Source organism: Dipteris shenzhenensis, chromosome 27 (assembly GCF_047967505.1).
Source record: "Dipteris shenzhenensis isolate YYH24624 ecotype China chromosome 27, Dip_SZ_1.0, whole genome shotgun sequence".
Lineage (NCBI taxonomy): Eukaryota > Viridiplantae > Streptophyta > Polypodiopsida > Gleicheniales > Dipteridaceae > Dipteris > Dipteris shenzhenensis.
In genome coordinates, this window is record NC_141622.1 from 49,677,788 (window position 1) to 49,696,800 (window position 19,013).

General features: G+C 50.0%; 1 long non-coding RNA gene across 1 annotated transcript; it reads right to left on the reverse strand.

Moving 5' to 3' along the window:
• Positions 1-1,561: 1,561 nt before the first annotated feature.
• Positions 1,562-2,476, reverse strand: LOC147884434 (uncharacterized). Its single transcript, XR_015543724.1, has 2 exons — positions 2,084-2,476; positions 1,562-1,963 (listed from the first exon to the last, which is right to left on the reverse strand). It is a non-coding gene; the product is annotated as an uncharacterized LOC147884434 (long non-coding RNA).
• Positions 2,477-19,013: the final 16,537 nt, after the last annotated feature.

Below are 19,013 nucleotides of genomic sequence, written 5' to 3' on the forward strand. Positions count from 1 at the left end.
AACACACAGCCGGACATCAGCTTTGCGACTAGTGTACTTAGCAGGTTTTTCAATAAGCCCCGGGAGAACCATTGGAGGGCAAGGATGCGGGTGCTGAAATACATCACCTATACCAAGGGCAACATCTTGATCGGATTCTATGACTAGGATTGGGCAGGAGACATGGGCAGCAGGAGATCATTGACAGGGTACTATTTCTCACTTGGATCTGGAGTTGTGTCATGGGTTAGCAAGAAGCAACCCACAGTTGCTCTTTCTTCTACCGAGGCCGAGTACAAATCTGCATGCTTTGCTTCTTGCGAGGCAGTGTGGTTGAGGAGGATTTTGGGGGACATGGGTGCAGTGCAGAACAAGCCTATGCAGTTATCATGTGACAATCAGAGTTGCATGGCGATTGCAAAGAACCCGGTGTTCCACGCTCCCACAAAACACATTGAGATTCAATATCACTTTGTACGCAAGCTCATCATGGATGGAGAGGTCAACTTGGTGTACTGTCCGACTACAGAGAATGCTGCGGACATCTTCACGAAGGCTCTTGGAAGAGACTTGTTGGAGAGGCATCTTCATCCACTTGGCATTGGGCCAAAAAAGTAAGTTCACTTGCAGGTGGGCATTGAGGGGGGGTGTTAAATATCAATGCTTCGCTCTCGTGTAACTACGCGGGAACCAGCTAACTCTACTTGTAAGCTCCCCATATGAGGAGAAGGCATTTGAGTAGCTCGGTTATCCGGTAGGTCCTGGTTTGGACACCAGATGGGGGCCATGTGTGGCCTGATGGCTGGACTACTTCAGATAGAGTTGGCACACCGCCAACTAGGCTACATGCAAGTGCAGGAAGGCATCCCTTGACTGACCGCACTGCTCAGGGTAGACGGAGCATTTCCCAGGACAACCCACTCTCGGGTTGCGGGGCCTGTTTGGAGCCTCAGATGATCCCGGATGGCTCTGGGCCGAACAAGTTCTGTAGGTTAGTTGCTCTATTTTGCACACCGGTTCTATCGTATGGTTGGTGGCCTATTTCGGGACTGACCCCCAGTCGACCGTTTTGGGCGGATTGGGTCGGTCACCCAATTGAGCCTAACCGACTACGACTGGTGGCTATATAAGAGCAAGCCCATGAAGCCCATTTCATCACTGGCTATAGCAACCCTGATTCCTTAGCATCCAGCCTCCGTCTTCTACTGTTTCCAGCATGCCATCGAAGCTTCTTTCACAGGAGCGCACGGTTGGGAGGCAGCGCCATCTATTGTATCAGTTCGACAGTAATCAATTTTTTGATTCTCTATACTATCTTGTTTTCTCCCTTGCATACGAGATCATGTCATCTGTTGAGCACAGACGTTGTATTATTTTCTTATAGGCCATGGTAGAGACTGATATCAGGTTTCACACCATGTCCTACAATTCTCGAAACTGATGTGTCAATAGCATACCAATTCACATCAGGACACAGCTCTTTGACTAAGAGATAGAAGTACCATACCACAAGTTGCACAAAAAGCTCTTTATGTTCTTCATGGGCCCAAAACCGTGGCACCCCTTTCGGTATTGAGAATAATTCAATCAGAGATTACAAAGTATCACCATAAGATTTGATGTGCAATAATCTTCAGACAGACAGAGCTCGCAACCTAAGCCTATCTTCCGAATTGGGTGCTTTTCCACAAAAAGCACCAAAAAAGCAACGCGAGAAACTAACCAACCAGCCAGCCACTCGAAAGTAGAAGCCTCCACAGCGCCAAACTGTCCGCATCGGCCAACAATCAGCCCAAAAACCAAGTCACCAACCAGGAAAAAGTTTGCTCTGCCTTCTAGCTTCGTTTCCAGCTTACAAATGTGAAAAACAATCAGCAAATCAGCCAAAAATTGACTATCCAGCCACCAAGAAGGTGTGCCCAGACTCTCCACGCAATTTCCAGCAATCTTCTCATGATATCCAGTGAATATATGCAAAAAGCACCTGCCAAACAGCCCAGAAGATGTGCACTTAGATTTCCCAGCCTTGTTTCTAGCTAACCAATGTGCAAAAAAGCATATCGCGATGAAAACTCAACTTGGGAACTGTACATGGAGCGCCTACCTTCTCTTGCCTTGCCTCTTGCCGGAAAACACGAAAACCAGCAGCTTTTTGCGGGAAACTGTCGGCAAATAGCCTTTTGGATGCCTTTGGATGATAGAAGACCAACTTCTTCGCGACAAACCGTATCCTCCTTGCTCCTGCAAAACAGAAAACCAACTTCTTCACAATGAACTGTCTTCTACTTGCCTCCTTCATGACAAGCAGCCTCTTGCTGACCTCCTGGACACTGGGCGACCTCCTTCTGGCAACTGCCTACTACTCTGCTGCCTCCTCTAGCCTGGGCAACTTGAAGAATGACTAAAGAGTAGCACCTAGCCTACTCGCTTTTCATGCAAAAAGCAGCCAAAAGTAGCTAGAGAGAGGGCGCCTAGCTTTTACTAGCTAGAAGCCTATGGAAACTGCCCAGCATGGCCCTAGAAAAAATTCGCCCAACTTTTTATGCATGTGCCTTGCTTAACCTGGCCAAACTCTAGAAGGACCTATTATTATTCCAAAAATAGCCTGGGAATTAAACCACTTAGACATTTAATTCCTAGTGTTCCCTCTTTTAATTTAATGCCTAGGGATTGTACCCTCACATTAATTAAAAGCACATTCAGCATTCCCAAGGGGGCCTTAGGAATTTTAATTAATTGTGCCCTAGCCTTCCTGCCCAGCACCTATGCCCCCGAGGCCAAAGGTGTTCATACAAAAATTCAAGAACTTTAGAATTTTAAAGATGTAAATTCAGGACCTTTAAAATTTGATGTCCCCATGACATACCCTCCTCTTGAAAAAGGGCAAACGTCCTCGATTGCCTTCAAGGACTGAAGTGTATGAACACAAAGCTTGACAACAATAATTTCTCTTGCCACCACAAGAATGTTCAACAAGTACCACACAACAAACATTGCATATATGATTCTAAGAGCCTAGGATTGAAATCATACACCAATGCAAAAACCATCTCAAATTGACTAGTACACTAATCATAGAAGTTCCAAAGTATATATACTATCAGAAAGCAATACCTCAGGTGAGACATATAGTGTCACCAAGCAACCCCTAGATATCTGAGCCTATTTGAACCAACGGAGTGGAGGTGCTACCCCCTCTTGAGCATCACGTAATGCTCCACACCCACACTCCATTGAACTTGAAGGAGCCACGACCAAGGTCGACTCTAGCTGAAAAGCCTCAAGGTAAAAGTTGCCAACTAAGGTGAATTTGCTAAGTCACCCTCCTCCATCCACTTCGTATTAATAGGTGCACTTCAACAGATAACGGGAAACTTTACCCCTTACTTTCCTTTGATTTGACTGAGTCTTTCCAATCTTGACTCGATAGCAAGCAAATCTTTGTCACTGATTATAGATGAAAGCATGTTGTAACACTCAAATATGTTCTCCATGAACAATCTAACCATAAGATCGCTCTTATCTTCTTCCTCATTGGGATGAAATAGACCTGGTTACTGAATATAGATAAAACACTCCAATCACTAACATTCCCTGTTGGTGCTCGAGGAAGCTTCCAAAAGAAAACCCATAGGCATGCTTTCCCACGGTCTATTCACAATAAGTAGAGGGTACAATAAACCCCATATCTACTTACATAAGATGCAAATCCCTTACAAAGGCATCTATCTCTTGTCTCAAAGCTGGCCAAAGAAAGTCTCAACTGCTTTCATTGTAGCATCACTATGTCAATGCCCTACAACTCCAAGCCTGAATTGCTATGTAAAACCATAGACGACCATGCCTCATAAGGAATTCATTCCTTACAGTATAGTGCAATCCTTTCCCACTACTTCTTCACAAATCCATATGATGGTAATAGCCCACTTGATCTCCTTTTTAGTTCCTTAACAAATGATGACAAAGTGCTTATACTGACATCACCCTAGTAACCTTTTTTATAATGCCATAAGCAATGCTTTTCTTGGTAGAATTTCCATGATGGATCTTGGAAGTTAGTTGATTAACCCATGCACTTATGAGTGCACAAGGGGCAGCTAGCCATGATGTAAATCTGCTCCTCATCAGCTAGTTCTTGTATTTCTTTGTTGAGGCATAATCATGCCAACTCCTTTGCAAGGAAATTTTTATACAAAAAGCAATGCTAGTATCTTAGGTTAGCCTCTATATGCTTAGCCGACTACTTTATAAATGGATGGGTACTAAAGCATTACGAATCATACCATATTAATAATTGGATTCAGTCATAGCTGTTATAAAACTATAAACTTCATGAAATCAACCCCATGCATAACACAATAAGAAAAAGCACCCACAGATGCGCACATAGACGCGTTTCCTTAACTAAAAAAAACTTATGGGCACATCTATTTGCATGTCTATATAACAGACAGACACGCCTATAAATGCGCTTTTAGACGCTCTGTAGAAATTTAAAAAAAATAGACGTACATAGACACGCTTATAGATGCTCTATAGAATCTTTTTTTTAATAACAGAAAAATTTTGTGTGGTTGAATAGAATGTTGTGTATGTTGTGTATGCTATGTAGTTACAAGAATCCCATTTCCACATTGTGCAATTCAATTCTTATAGCCAACCGCATTTTGATTAGCACGCTTCCAAGCACGTCTATAGCCGATGATTACAATTCCGACTAAAACATTACAACTCCAAAATGTTTAGTTCACAAGGCATTCATTGATAGAAAGTTGCACAAGGAAATCGAAAGCCAAAAAATAAAAGGAGTGTATATTAATTCATAGCCCAAAAAGTGCTTGTATGTACATAAAGCATGAAGCCAAGCCACGTCCTGTGGCTTCAAGTACAAAAAATAAGAGGAGTGTATATACAAGAGAGGCACAAAGCCAAGACAATGGCTTCAAGTACAAAAAAGATTAGCTAGCCCTATAAACGAGGGACAACATGTATCAATGTATGAAAAATAAAATCTTTATTTACAGTATTTAATTACTTTTAAATACCTAGGGGGCGCTCCAATAGCCCGGATATACTACTCCTCAGTAATCAACCAATCATCATAGAAGTGCCTCCATGTATCTCCTCTGCGATGGTGGCGGTGGTAGGCTATCTCGACAGGAGTAGTGTACTTGCCCACGATATCAAGCTGCAAGATGACACAATTTGCGGAGGGGTTAGCACAAAGAAACAACTTCCTAATAAACCACATAAACACAATATAATTTGAGATCGATACTTACGAATTGGGCCTCCCATGATTCAACATCCCCTGCTCCAAAATGCACGTTTCCATATTGCTCCATTTGGATCCTTCGTGCCTCCACATGTTGCAGACTGGGGTCCACCTTCATTGCCTTCATTGCATTCTTCCACTCACGCTTGTGAGCGGTGTGGGGCTTGTTAAATTACACAGCGCAGCGGAACAGAAACTGAACAAAGAATAGAGAGTACACAGAGGAACAAACTTTTCCTTCAATACTGATGTAGTACAGATGATGGCTCCGTCCACCCGTGTGCTCCCACAGTGGAGCTTAGATGGTGATCTAGATAGATACTAGGTGAAGAGCTACTAGCTGGAAGATCTGATCTGATTTGAACTAATCTGATACAATGGACTGGGGAGGTCCCCTCTTTATAGCTATGAGGGCGGTAGTCAGATCAACATAGTCAGTGGAGTCGACTAGTCGACCTAGTCGGTGGAGCTGACCAGTCAACCTAGTCAGTGGAACCGACTAGTCGTCCATGGAATACTTAAGGAATATTTCCTATACCATCGCCTCGGGAAGGTCCCGCCCCCAAACCCTCACCAAGGGGGGCGCTGGCTCCCCTGGGACCCCCCAGCTAGGGGCCAGCTGGCCCCCAGGCCCCAACAAGAATAAGGGGCTCCCACACAATCACCTTTCTACCATCAGCAGTCTCATTGATAGACCTCATCTAACATGCAAGTCAGGATCCACATCCAGTGTCCCGGGCTCACACATGGCTTCTCCTCATATAGGGGCCTTACAACTTGAGCATCTTGGACCACTGGTGGTTACCAGGAGGGTGGGACATTGAGCATATCTAACATCCTCCCTCAATGTCCACCCGTAGGTGAACTACCTTCTTGGCCCAATGCTGAGTCTCTGAAGATGACCCTGAAGCTGATCCTTCCCGAGTACCTTGGTGAAGATATCTCCTCCATTTTGCTCTGTTGGACAATAGACCAATTTCACTATCCCATCCTCGATTAAATCATGCACATAGTGATACTGAATCTCTATATGTTTCGTATGTGCATGAAACACTCAATTTTTAGCAATGGCCATGCAACTTTGATTGTCGCACCTCAGCACAATTGCCTCATCCTCTTGCACTCCCATGTGCCATAAGATCCTCCCCAGCTACACTGCTTCACATGCAGCAAAACATGCTACCTTGTACTCAGCCTCGATAGAAGACAATGCCACTGTTGGTTGTTTCTTACTGATCCAAGAGAAGATACCTGAACCTAAAGAGAAACAATATCCAAAAACTAATTTCCTAGAATCAACATCTCTAGCCCAATCTGAGTCACAATGACCAGCCAAGGAAGTTCCCGTACCGTAGGTGATGCCATAATCAAGAGTGCCCTTTACATACCTAAGCACCCGCATCCCTGCACTCTAATGATTCTCCTAGGGCTTATTGGAGAACCTGCTCAAAAGGCCAACAGCAAAACTGATGTCCGGTCTGGTGTTGCACAGATAGACGAGATTGCCGACCAAGTTCTTGTATCTCCCGATGTCTGCTGGTGGTGCATCATCCTCCATATACAACCTCACATTTACCTCCATAGGTGTAGCTATCTCCTTTCACTCGGACATACCAAATTCCTTCAAGATCTCCCTTGCATATTTTTGCTAAGAGATGAAGATCTTGCCTGGCTCTTGACAGACTTCAATCCCTAAACAGTAGTGCATCGTCATCTCAAACTCCATGCTCAACGCCTTTCTAGTCTGCTGGATCATGTCTTCATAGTCACCTGTAATAAGGAGATCATCCACATATAGAACAATAATAGCAGTTTTTCCATCTTTCCTGTACACATACAACATCTGAGGCACATCTTTTGAAGTTTAATTTATGAAAGAATTTTTCTATCCATTGGTACCATCCTCTTGGGGCTTGTTTCAGCCCATACAGAGCCTTCTTCAGCTTACATACCTTGTTCTCAAAATGGGGGGCCTCAAACCCAAGTGGCTAAGCCACGTACACCTCCTCCTTGAGGTCACCATTCAAGAATGCTGATTTAACATCCATTTGATAAACTGGCCACTTTTTATGAGCAGCCACTAATAGTACCGTGCAAATAGTGGTCATTCTGGTAGTCGGAGCGAAAGATTCTTGAAAATCAAACCCTTCAACCTCCGAAAATCCTTGTGCAACCAATCTGGCTTTGTACTTTTCCAAAGTCCCATCGGCCTTGTACTTTACCTTCCAAACCCACTTGGTGCCAATAACCTTTCTGTTAGGTGGTCGATCTACCAACTCCCAAGTTTCATTCTTCATGATGCTGTCATATTCTACTTGCATAGCATTTTTTTAATCTCAGTCTGCAAGTGCTTCCTCCAAACTCCCAGACTCCTTTACTTCTCCAATAATCTTAGCCATCAAGGCCATATTGACTATGTGAGCAGAAGCCCTCCTTTGCTCCTCGATTCTTTGAGACCGCCTTGGTCAATCTGCATGCTGCTCAACAGACATAGGCATCTGGTTATCATGGTCATAGAGGTGCCTTACCCATTGCGGCAATGGCTTTTTCGGTGGTGTAACAATAGGTTGGTGACTTATACCTTCATCATCTAATATTTCCTCCTCCTTTATAGCTCTTGGGATAGGTCCATAGTGAATTACCTCTTCGCTTGATGATAAAGTGGAAGAGCTCTTCTCTGCCTCCACTGCATGTGGCCACTCCCTGAACACCACATCGCGGCTTGCTATGATCTTCTTTGCCTCTTGTTCGCTATGATCTTCTTTGCCTCTTGTTCATACAACTGATAGGCTTTCTTCTCATCACAATAGCCTAAGAAGATACATTTTGTGCTTTTTGGTTGTAGCTTGTTTCTCTCTTTGTCTGGTACATGCACATAGCATTCACACCCAAACGTTCTGAAGTGGGAGAAAGATGGCTTCTTACCGCTGTAAGCCTCATGTGGTGTTTTACCTTTGAGTGCCTTTGTATAGCTGCGATTAAGAATGTAAACTGCAATATTGATAGCCTCAGCCCAAAAGTGGTTTGGCAGTCCAACATCTTTCAACATACACCTCCCCATATCCACCGTGGTTCGCATTCGATGTTCAACAACTGAAGTTTGCATTGCTTGCGTAGAGTGCAGTAGCTAAGCTCCTGCGAGCTTCCCCCTCCCCCTCCGTACCTCTACCTCCCCTAGCCCTCCTCCTCCTCGCCTCGACCTCACCTCCCCCTCACCCGCTGCCGCTGCGCCCTCCCTCGCCATCCCCGCTCACCTCCGCCTCACCCCCCCTCGCACCTCCACTCACCCTCCTCGCAACCCTGCCTCACCCCACCCTCACCCCCTCACCCCGCCTCACCCCCCCGCCTCGCTCCGCCCCCCCTCGCCACGCTCACCCCCCCCGCTCCGTCTCCTCTCCCCTTGCCCTTCCGCTCCACCCCTCCCCGCTATCGCTCTGCTCACCCCCCGCCTCCCGCTCCGCCCACCCACCCCTCGCCTCCCGCCCCCCCCCCTTTTGCCTCACCGCCCCTCCATTTCACCCCTGTCTCCCCCTCCCGCTCTCCGCCCCCGCCCCCCCCGCCCCTTCGCTCCACCCCGCCCCTTCATCCCACCCCTTCCCCCCGCCCCCCGCCCGCCTCTCGCCCCACTCCGCCTCTCCCCCGCCCCCGCTTTCGTTCCCGCCTCCTCTCCACCTTCCCCCGCTCCCCGCCCCCACTCCTCCACCCCGCGCCATCTGTGCTTCCTGCCCCCCCATCCCGCTTCCTCCACCCCCGCCCTCCATCCTTCCCGCCACACCCAGGCTCCACCCTCCCGCATCTACCCCCCCTTTTTTGGGTGGTAGCCTCTTCCTCATCGGAAGCCTCGCAGTTTGTCTTGGCGGTATGGCAGCTCCCTGCCCGGAACCGGAGGCCCAGACGGACCCTCCCCCTCCAGATGCCTACCACGTCATCCTGACAGAGCAGCAATCATCTCGGGTTTAGGAGGTTGCCAATGACTTTGCCCTTACCTCTGTTTATGGCAGAGTCATTGGACATTCCCCCTCTAGATCAGCCATCAGGGACTGGCTCCAGTCTCAGGGGGGTCACTATGTATAAACTCTCTATATCACGTGCGTTCAAGGCCTATATTTAAAATCCCTTATCTGTAAATTTTTTCATTAATAAAATGTACCCCTTTTCTATACAAATCTGTAAATTTTTTCCAAAACTATTTTAAATAGTCCCTTATGTATATTTATTTCTGTAAATTTTAGAAATAAAAAATATCCTTCTGTTGAACTCACGTGATAGGGTTACATATGATGAGTGACCCCCCCGAGGCTCCAGTCCACTCTCATGCTAGAGGACGGCCATATTGAGGAGGTGGCCCTTATGGGAAGGGGCATCTTCTGGCTCAAACTCTCCAACGCGAAAGTTGCGAGCAACCTGATTGCTGGCTCCCCAACGACTGTGGATGGAAAGATTATCATGATAGTCCCGTGGTACTGTGGATTTAGCGCAGCGGATTTTGATGCTCGGTTCCGTATACCTCGTCATCCAGTGACGCTAGTTTTTCCAGGTCTTGCTGCTGAGCTACGGCCGATTGTCAGGGACCTGGGCTCCCACTTTGGCTGGGTTATGCACGATACTTTCGCCGATGCGGTGACTACGGCAGGAGCCCCCCGAGTCCGTGTGGCTGTGGCGGATCCTACGACTCTCCCGACTGTGATCGAGATCGTGACAGATGCCGGCAGCATCACCCAGAGCATGGTAGTCACCGGACAGCCAGGGCAGTGTCTGAGGTGTCACGGCTTTGGGCACCTGGCGGCTGTTTGTCCACGCTTCGCCAGCTCTTCTCGACCCCCCCCGCCCCCCCCTCTCCGCCCCCTCCCCCCCCCTCCGAGCAGCCACGCTAGGAGGAGCAGAGGCAGCTAGAGCCCGGACCAGAGTTAGCTGGCAGCTGGACTGAGGTTAGAAGGAAAAGAGGAAAGAACAAGAAGATTTCTGATAAAGGCAAAGAGGCTGAGGTTACCCAACCTGCAGCTGCACCTCAGAGACCTGACAGGCAGCCGCCCCAGGGACCTGGGAGAGCATCTTCTTCGACGGCAGCCCGCCCTCCACAGCCTCAGGTCCCCCTCTCCTCCTCTCCCCAGCCTCTTCCCATTCAGCCCCAGGCCACCCCCCATCTGCACCCCATTTCTCCCAACCCGCAGCTTCAGCCCCCCCCTCGTCCTCCTCAGTCTTCTCCCCCTCCTTCTCAGCCCCAGTTCCAGATGCATCCCCATCCCTCCCCCCCCGCCTCTTTCAGCTCTCCCGCAGAGCTAGTTGCACCGACGGTTCCTTAGCCGAGGGCAGCCCCCACTCCCCCTCCTCCTCCTCCTCCACTAGTCGCCCCTGAGGAGTCTGAGTTGCCTATTCCCCAGCCTCCTCCCCCTCCCCCTCCGCTGGCAGGACACCCTGAGTCTACACCTTCACCGGAGCCCTTCACCGGAGCAGGCTTCTCTGCCCCTCAGTGGCAGACTCCGACGGGCCTCAGCTTCAGGAGAGAGAGCTCCCCCGCGACTTTTACAGATCTGGCCCCTGGGACTACTTGGATGTGGCCGACCTCGGGACTTTCCCTGCTTGCCTCGACATCAGTATCTTCCTGCTCCGCAAAGGGGCGGATGGGAAGATAGCCGCCTTGGCCCCGAGGGATGGCCCTAGCTTTGCTTTCACGTTCCTTAGCGAGGGCACCGAAACCTGGACAGACGACTCGGTCAGGGAGGCTCTCAGGGAGCAGACACATGCTCAGGTTTGCTCCTGGATAGGCCCGTCCGGTGGGTAGCTTCTCGAGACTCAGTGGTCCGAGGGTGACGTGCGCCTGTGGTGGCGTTGCGCCGCCAAACGCTTCAGACTGATTGTGATCCTCAGGCCCCCCCTGTCTTGGCCCCTCCCCCAAGATGTCAGAGCCTGGACCCCTCAGAAACTCCACGCTTTCTACGGCATGTCCACCTCAGAGATCTCCAGCTGGCTCGAGAAAGCTTTCGTTCATGGTACCTCGGGGGGGTCACTCATCATATGTAACCCTATCACGTGAGTTCAATAGAAGGATATTTTTTATTTCTAAAATTTACAGAAATAAATATACATAAGGGACTATTTAAAATAGTTTTGGGAAAAATTTACAGATTTGTATAGAAAAGGGGTACATCTTATTAATGAAAAATTTACAGATAAGGGATTTCAGAAATAGGCCTTGAACGCACGTGGTATAGAGGGTTTATACATAGTGACCCCCCCGAGCATGGTACCAAAGGCCTCTTGCCTTTGCTGAAGGTGTTGAAGGACGGGCAGGATGACCCCGCCTCCCCCTCCAAACCTTCCCATAAGCGTCAGCGCCTCCACTCCGAAATGTCAGCTTCTTCTTCGACTTCGACCGCGAGCAGACAGCTGTTTGCAGCCTCCCAGTCCTCACCATGAGCCTACACCTCGTTTCCTGGAATGTGAACGGGTTTCACTCTTCTGGAACCCATGGTCCTAGGAAGCTCATTTTGAGACAGGAACTTCAGCCAACAGTGATTGGTCGTTTGGATGTACTTCTGCTCCAGGAGCACAAGCTTACTGCGGCTCACTCCCGCAGCTGCGGGAAGATTCTCCCTGGATGTTCTCACACTTATTGGGAGCCCTCGATCGATGCACTGGGGAGGAGTGGTGGTGTCTGTACCTCCGTGGGCGAGTAGCTAGCCCAGGGAGTTTTCGGTCATGGCACGCTGATACCAGGCCGTGCCCTTTGGGTAGGCCTGGAACTGGAGGGATCCAGAGTTGGAGTCCTCAACATTTATGCTCCCACAGATCTCCGTTGTAGAGCCACCTTCTGGAGGACACTTACAGGGATTCTCCCAGACATGGATTCCTGGATTGTTGGAGGTGACTTCAACAATCTGGAGACCTTGGAGGACCAGCAGGGCAAAGGACCGGAGTTTACAGGTATGTCTCAGGCAGAGCAGTCAGCTTGGGACTCTTTTATCTTTGCGACAGGAGGAAGGAACAGTTGGCGAGACCCGTCCTTCCGATGTTGGCACGGGAGCTTGGACTTCTCGTGGGGCTTCTGCAGGGAAGGAGGTAGACTCCTGGAGAGGCTAGATAGATTTTATGTTAGTGATTGGGCCATCGGCAGAGGCGGTCAGGCGGGTATAGTTCCAGGGATGACACTGTCCGACCATGCGCCTGTGTTCTTATCATTAGATTCGGCAGCTCAGACCCTTCCCCCCCGCTCATGCCGGATTCCTGACTCCATTTTCTCGAGGGAGGATGTGCGCAGCAGTATATGCAGTCTTTGGGACAGAGACTGGGACGAGTGCGTGGATCTGGTTGGCTCGGTGGCGCAGGCTTTGCAGGAGTCCAGCCAGATCTGCCAGCTCGTAGCCCTACAGGTTCGTCAGGATTGGTGGGGCAGAGAGAGAGCTCTTCAGAGGGACCTCGCCTCCATTCAGCGACTCCAGCAGGCTTCCCCGGGCTTGGAGGAGCTTCGGATCCAGGCCCTTCGAGCCAGAGCCCTTCTGGAGGAGACACTCCAGCGTCGCTCAGAGTTTTCCTATCACGCCTCTCTCTCCTTCTGGGCTCGGAAGGGTGACCGGATTTGCAGGGATTTCTTCAGGACGCATGGCCAGAGAGCTGCAGGTGATCAGCTTCGGAGTCTCAGGTCAGTGGATGGACACATCTTACGGATCCGGGGGAGGTCTTGGGGTTGGCCACCGACTTCTATAGGACCCTTTTCCAGTAGGAGCCACTTGCCCCTCGTACTCGACGTGCCCGTAAGGAGGTGTGGAGGCACACTCCACAGCCTAGCATGCAGGCGACGTTGTTGGCACCATTCACCACGGATGAGATGCTGGAGGCCTTGATGGCCATCGATGGACAGAAATGCCCAGGTGAGGATGGGCTATCCCAGGCATTCTTCACCTCCTTTTGGGACCAGATCCATCAGCCCCTCCTTGCAGCTCTGCAGAGGATTTTCAGCAGCGGTCATATGCCAGAGAGCCTTTCCTCGGGACTGATTTGCCTCATCCCAAAGGGAGGAGATAGACAGGAGATCCGTCAGTGGCGCCCGATCACTCTCCTTCCCACTGCCTACAAAATCCTCGCCAAGATGATCAGCGCCAGAGTTCGGCCTCTACTCCCAGACCTCATCCATGACACTCAGACAGGCTTTGTCCAGGATCGCAGTATCCTGGATAATGTCTTCACCTTCTCAGAGGCGGAGGAGTGGGCTCAGCACAGCGGATCACACCTTGCCATTCTACTTCTTGACTTTGAGAAGGCCTACGATCGAGTGGACTGGTCCTTTTTGGAGGGGACTCTGGAGCGGTTAGGTTTCCCAGCAGGTTGGATTCAGGGTATCTCAGCTTTGTACAGGACAGCTTCTAGCAGGGTCATCATTGGAGGCAGGATGGGTGAGCACTTTAGCTTGGAGAGATCAGTGCGTCAGGGCTGCCCCCTTGCTCCTTACCTGTTTCTCTTCTTCGCCGAGGCTATGACTTACTACCTTCGGGCGAGGTCTACAGGGATCAGGGGTGTTTGCCTTCCACTCCGGGAGGACACGGAGCTTTTGGACTCGGAGTACGCGGATGATACAGCCCTGTATGTCCAGGACGATGAGAGGATGTTGGAGAGGGTGCGGATGGCCCTGGAGGTCTTCTGCTCGGCCGCTGGTGCGAAAATCAACTGGAACAAATCAGTTGGTTTTCTCACAGACCCCGGGGCATGTTCTCAGTGGGGGAGGTTTTTGGGTTTCAGATGATCCCACGGGGACAGACAGCTAGATACCTTGGTTTTCAGGTTGGCCTGGACATCACGCCAGCTCAGCAGTTTCTCCCGGTGCTAGACTCCATCCGACGGAAGCTGGCTTTCTGGAGCACTGCTAAGCTTTCCCTTGCAGGTCGTGCCCTGGTAGTTAACCAAGTCCTCCTAGCCACGGCTTGGTATGTGGCTTCCTGTTGGTGTTTCTCGAGATCCAGCGTGGCACAGCTCAGGAGGCTGGTTCGGAACTTCCTTTGGTCTGGGGAGGATGGCCTTAGAGATACCAGAGCCAGGGTTGCTTGGCAGACAGTCATTCTTCCGCAGGCTGAGGGTGGCCTGGGGGTCATCGATCCAGAGCTTCAGAGTCAGGCCTTGTTAGGCAAGCTTGTCATCCGCGGTTTGACCCCGAGGGGGTAGACGTGGAAGATGTTACTTTAGCAGGGGGTCGGTTCTTGTGTCCCGCGCCGAGGTGGAGAGAGTGGCTACCGTCCCTCAGGTGGATCTTCACTTCCGCCCCGCTCACTCAGCCCCGCTCCCCACTCGTTCGTAGCCTCCTCATGGTTTGGAGGCGGCTCCGCCTCAGTCTCATTCAGTCCCCTCCTAGCTATTAGGAGATCGATCGCAAGCCGCTTATCTGGAACGGTCAGGTCAGATATGCTGAGGGCCTTCAGTTGGGGGAGAGATCACATATCAGGTGGGATGGCTGGATGAGGGGGCCAGCCCGGTCCCTTCGAGTTTGGAGGGACACGTACAGACATCTGGAGATGGCTGATCTTGCAGACGCAGCTGGAGGTGCACGTGGAGCCCAGGCGAGACGCACGGAGATCGACGGCGCGATCCCAGCTGATTGGTTGGTTCCAACTGAGCCTCAGATCCTCATGCCTGGTGACGACCGCTGGCTGGGACAGTTCACCCCCCGTGGCATCCCACTGGTGGTCGCAGGACGTATGGATGACTCCTCTATTTCCTTCTTCGCGGTTATGGGGGATGGACGACTTAGGAGAGAGGATGCGCTCATTGACCCCCTACTCCCATGGCAGAGGGTTCGGGTCGTAGGCCTTTTGGGGAAGGTCTGGCGTACCGATCCTAGCATCGAGCAGGATCAGATGCAGCTTTGGCGTCTCTGGCTCTGGGAGGGGCGCGGGCCTTGGCAGAGCTTGATTGGGACCCAGGAGAGTGGTGGTGGCCAGAGATTGTGATAGGACAGGGGCCGACCTCCTTCTTCGCCTACAGCACGACTCTGGGCAGGCGAGTTCTTGGGCGGATGCAAAGCCGCCCCCCCACCCAGCGACCCAGCTGGTATGCACAGGGTATTTCCAGGTTCTTTTTGCAGGCCTTCTAGAAGGCCTTGTGGGAGAGCTGGCGGCCGCGGAAGATCTCCTACTTCCTGTGGCTTCTTGCCCACAAAGGTCTTCCAGTGGGGAGCTGGTTGCGGCAGATAGGCCAGGACGGATGCTGTCAGATTTGCCATGAGGATGAGGAGTCACCAAAACACTGCCTGTGGAGCTGTACTCGCACCTAGGAAGTGTGGAGGTGGACTTTCGGGATTCTTACTCGCACAGCACCAGAGCTAGGATTGATCACTTGGGGCGCGTTCTGTTGGTGCAGCACCGCACCTAGTCTTCATCACTTCTTCGAGACATGCCAGCAGGACCCCACTTTCCTTATCACACAGGGGATGTGGGGGCCGCTCGAGGGTATCCCGCAGCACCTAGCAGAGGCTGATACAGGAATTCAGGAGAGGCAGCCAGTCTGGGAGATTATTAGCAGCATTGCAGGGTGGCACATCTGGACCTCACGCTGCGCGCAGATCCTCGGTGGCACCTCCTTATCGACTGCCCAGATCATGATGGAGATTTGGAGCGAGATTATTCATACCCTCAGAGGCCAATGGGACCAGATTCAGGGAGATTCCCGGGCCCCGGCCGGGAGAAGCGGAGACGCTTCCTCCGGGCTTGGGACACACAGAGCCTCTTCTTCGAGCAGACTTCGCAGGGCCTTCGGTGGCACTACTCACCACCCCGATGGCTGTTCATTCACACTCGCCTTATCCCTCCGTGAGAGTATGATTTATTTTGTTACCTTTTAGGGCTGTGTCCGATTTGTGAACGCAGCCCGTCAGCTACAAGCTGACCTTTTGTATCTTGTTCTCGAAGTAATATAATTAGCACTGTTTTTTCGGCAAAAAAAAACAACTGAATTTTGCTGAGGCATATGTGGTGTTGACGTTTGTCACTTGATCCCTTTTCTCTTGCAAAAATCTCCAAACTCTGTAGAAACAAACTCACCACCACCATCCAATCTGATTTTCTTCACTTTTCTCCCTGTTTCATTTTCAACAAGCTCTAGCCATTCTTTAAATTTACCAAAAGCTTGAGCCTTTTCGCGAAGAAAGTACACCCACATCTTCCTACTATAGTCGTCGATAATCAATAAAAATAGGAAGATCCCCCCAAGTCCTGTGTAGGCATCTTACCGCACAAGTCAACATGCACCAACTCTAGAGGAGCGTTTGCTCTATTCTTGCTTTCTTGTGGAAATGCCTTTCTCTGTTGCTTGCCCATCATGCAAGCTTCACACGGTTCTTTGATTTCTATGATTGCAGGTAAGTGAGCAACCATAGCTTGCTTTTGCATCTCCTTCAACACTGCAAATCCGATGTGGCCGAATCTTTCATGCCAAAGTCTGCTTGTGCACACTCTAGCGGTGGATGTAAGAGCACTTAGCTCATACAGGTTGTTCCTCCTTACTCCTGTGCCAACAAGATTGCCTGCACTATCTAGAATTTTTGCTCGTCTTATTGAACCTCACCTCATGGTCAAGGTCAGTTATGGAAGCAACTAATAGCAAATTTCTCTTGATTTGTGGAACATACAACACATTAGATAGTTTCTTAACATCTCCATTTACAGAAACAAATGAAACTATACCTGTACCCTCAAAAGGGCATTTTGCGTTATTACCAACCGTCATGGTGATGGGTTCGTGTAGAGGCTGCATGGAACAATATAGACCCTTCTTGCAGGTCATGTGACGGGAGGCACCACTATCCAACACCCATGAATCAGTGGTTGAAGCTTCTTGAACTAAGGAACACTCTTCCTCAATGGCCAGAAATAGATCCAACTCTGCTTCCACTGTGTTAGCTATCTCTTTCCCCTTATCTGTCTTCTTCAGGATACCACTCTTTTCATCTACTTTCTTGACCCGGAAATTTGCAATCATATGGCCCTTCTTTCTGCAGTAGAAGCATTCTCCCTGAAACTTCTTCTTGCCGCCCTTCTTCTTTTTGTCACCACTAGTAGAGGACTCACCTTTGGTGGAGGAACCACCTTTGCCTTTCGCAGTGGCAGAGAAAGCAGCATCCCCATTGCCGCCTCCATCTCGAGCTTTAAGCCTCAGTATCTCCTCCATAAGTAAAGCACAGAACTCCTCAAATGACAATGGTTGGGGTCTCACCTGAGTGTTAAGCGCTGTTACCAGTCCATCAAACCTTGGTGGACATATCCGGAGACACCGCCGAGCTAGCTCTTTGCTAGTCTTTTGTATCCCAGCACCAGCCATTTGGTCATGCAGATTTTTGATTCGAGTTATGAACACCTCCGCTGTCTCTCCTTCATTAAACTTCTCAGCTGCGAGCTGATTCTCCAGGTTCTGGATCCTTGTCTGATTTCGCATCTCATACTGACTCTTCAATATATTCCAGGCCACAGTTGCCTTAGATGTATGCTGAATCAAGGTCAAAACACTATCAGTAGTACTTGTAACCAGGGCACATAAAGCATCTGCATTCCTACGTTTCCAAGCTCGTAGAAGGTATCATACTACTCGAATTTGCTGGGTCGGGGGTTCCTTGTGGTTCTGGATCAGTCCGCAGTACTGTCTTCAGAAGCTCATATGAATCTAGAATAGCAGTAATTTTAAACTTCCACAGAGTGTAGTTCGTACCATCTAGCTCGCCTTCAGTGAAGGCTGGTGGGCGAATCCTCAACGCCTGGATTGTTGGTGTAGCAGTAGCTGCTGAACTCGAGATGCTTCCTGTTGAGCCGCTTCCTATTGCCATCACTCTGTATGCTATTGAAGCCCTCGCCTCTCTTTTATTCTTCAATCCTTAGAGCCACCTAGGCTCTGATACCATGTTAAATTACACGGCGCATCAGAATAGAAACTGAACAAAGAATAGAGAGTACACAGCAAACTGGAGAGGAACAAACTTTTCCTTCAATACTGATGCAGTACAGATGATGGCTCCGTCCACCCGTGTGCTCCCACAGTGGAGCTTAGATGGCGATCTAGACAGATACTAGATGAAGAGCTACTAGCTGAAAGATCTGATTTGATCTGAACTGATTTGATATAATGGACAAGGGAGGTCGCCTCTTTATAGCTATGAGGGCGGTAGTCGGATCAACGTAGTCAGTGGAGTCGACCAGTCGACCTAGTCGGTGGAGCCGACCAGTCAACCTAGTCGATGGAACCGACTAGTCGTCCATGGAATATTTAGGGAATATTACCTATACCATCGCCTCGAGGGCTCCCGCCCTCAAACCCCCACCAGGGGGGCCGCTGGCCCCCTTGGGACCCCCCAGCTGGGGGCCAGCTGGCCCCCAGGCCCCAGCAAGAATAGGGGGCTCCCACACAATCTTCTTTCTACCATCAACAGTCTCATTAATAGACCTCATCTAACATGCAAGTCAAGATCCATCCAGTGTCCCAGGCTCACACATGGCTTCTCCTCATATGGGGGCCTTACAACTTGAGCACCTTGGACCACTGTTGGTTACCAGGAGGGTGGGGCATTGAGCATATCTAACAGGGCTGGCCCCTTGGTGGTTGACCTCCCTCTCTCCTGGCGATCTTGGCTAGTGCTTGCCTCTTAAGAAAAGATCTTTTATTGGCAAGTATCATAACAATCTTTGACTTGACCCATTTATTTGTGAACTAAACATTGGGGGGATTGGGATACCTAGAGCGAACAGTAGTGAGGGTCTCATCAGCCAACTTTTTTGAATGGTCTTTGTAG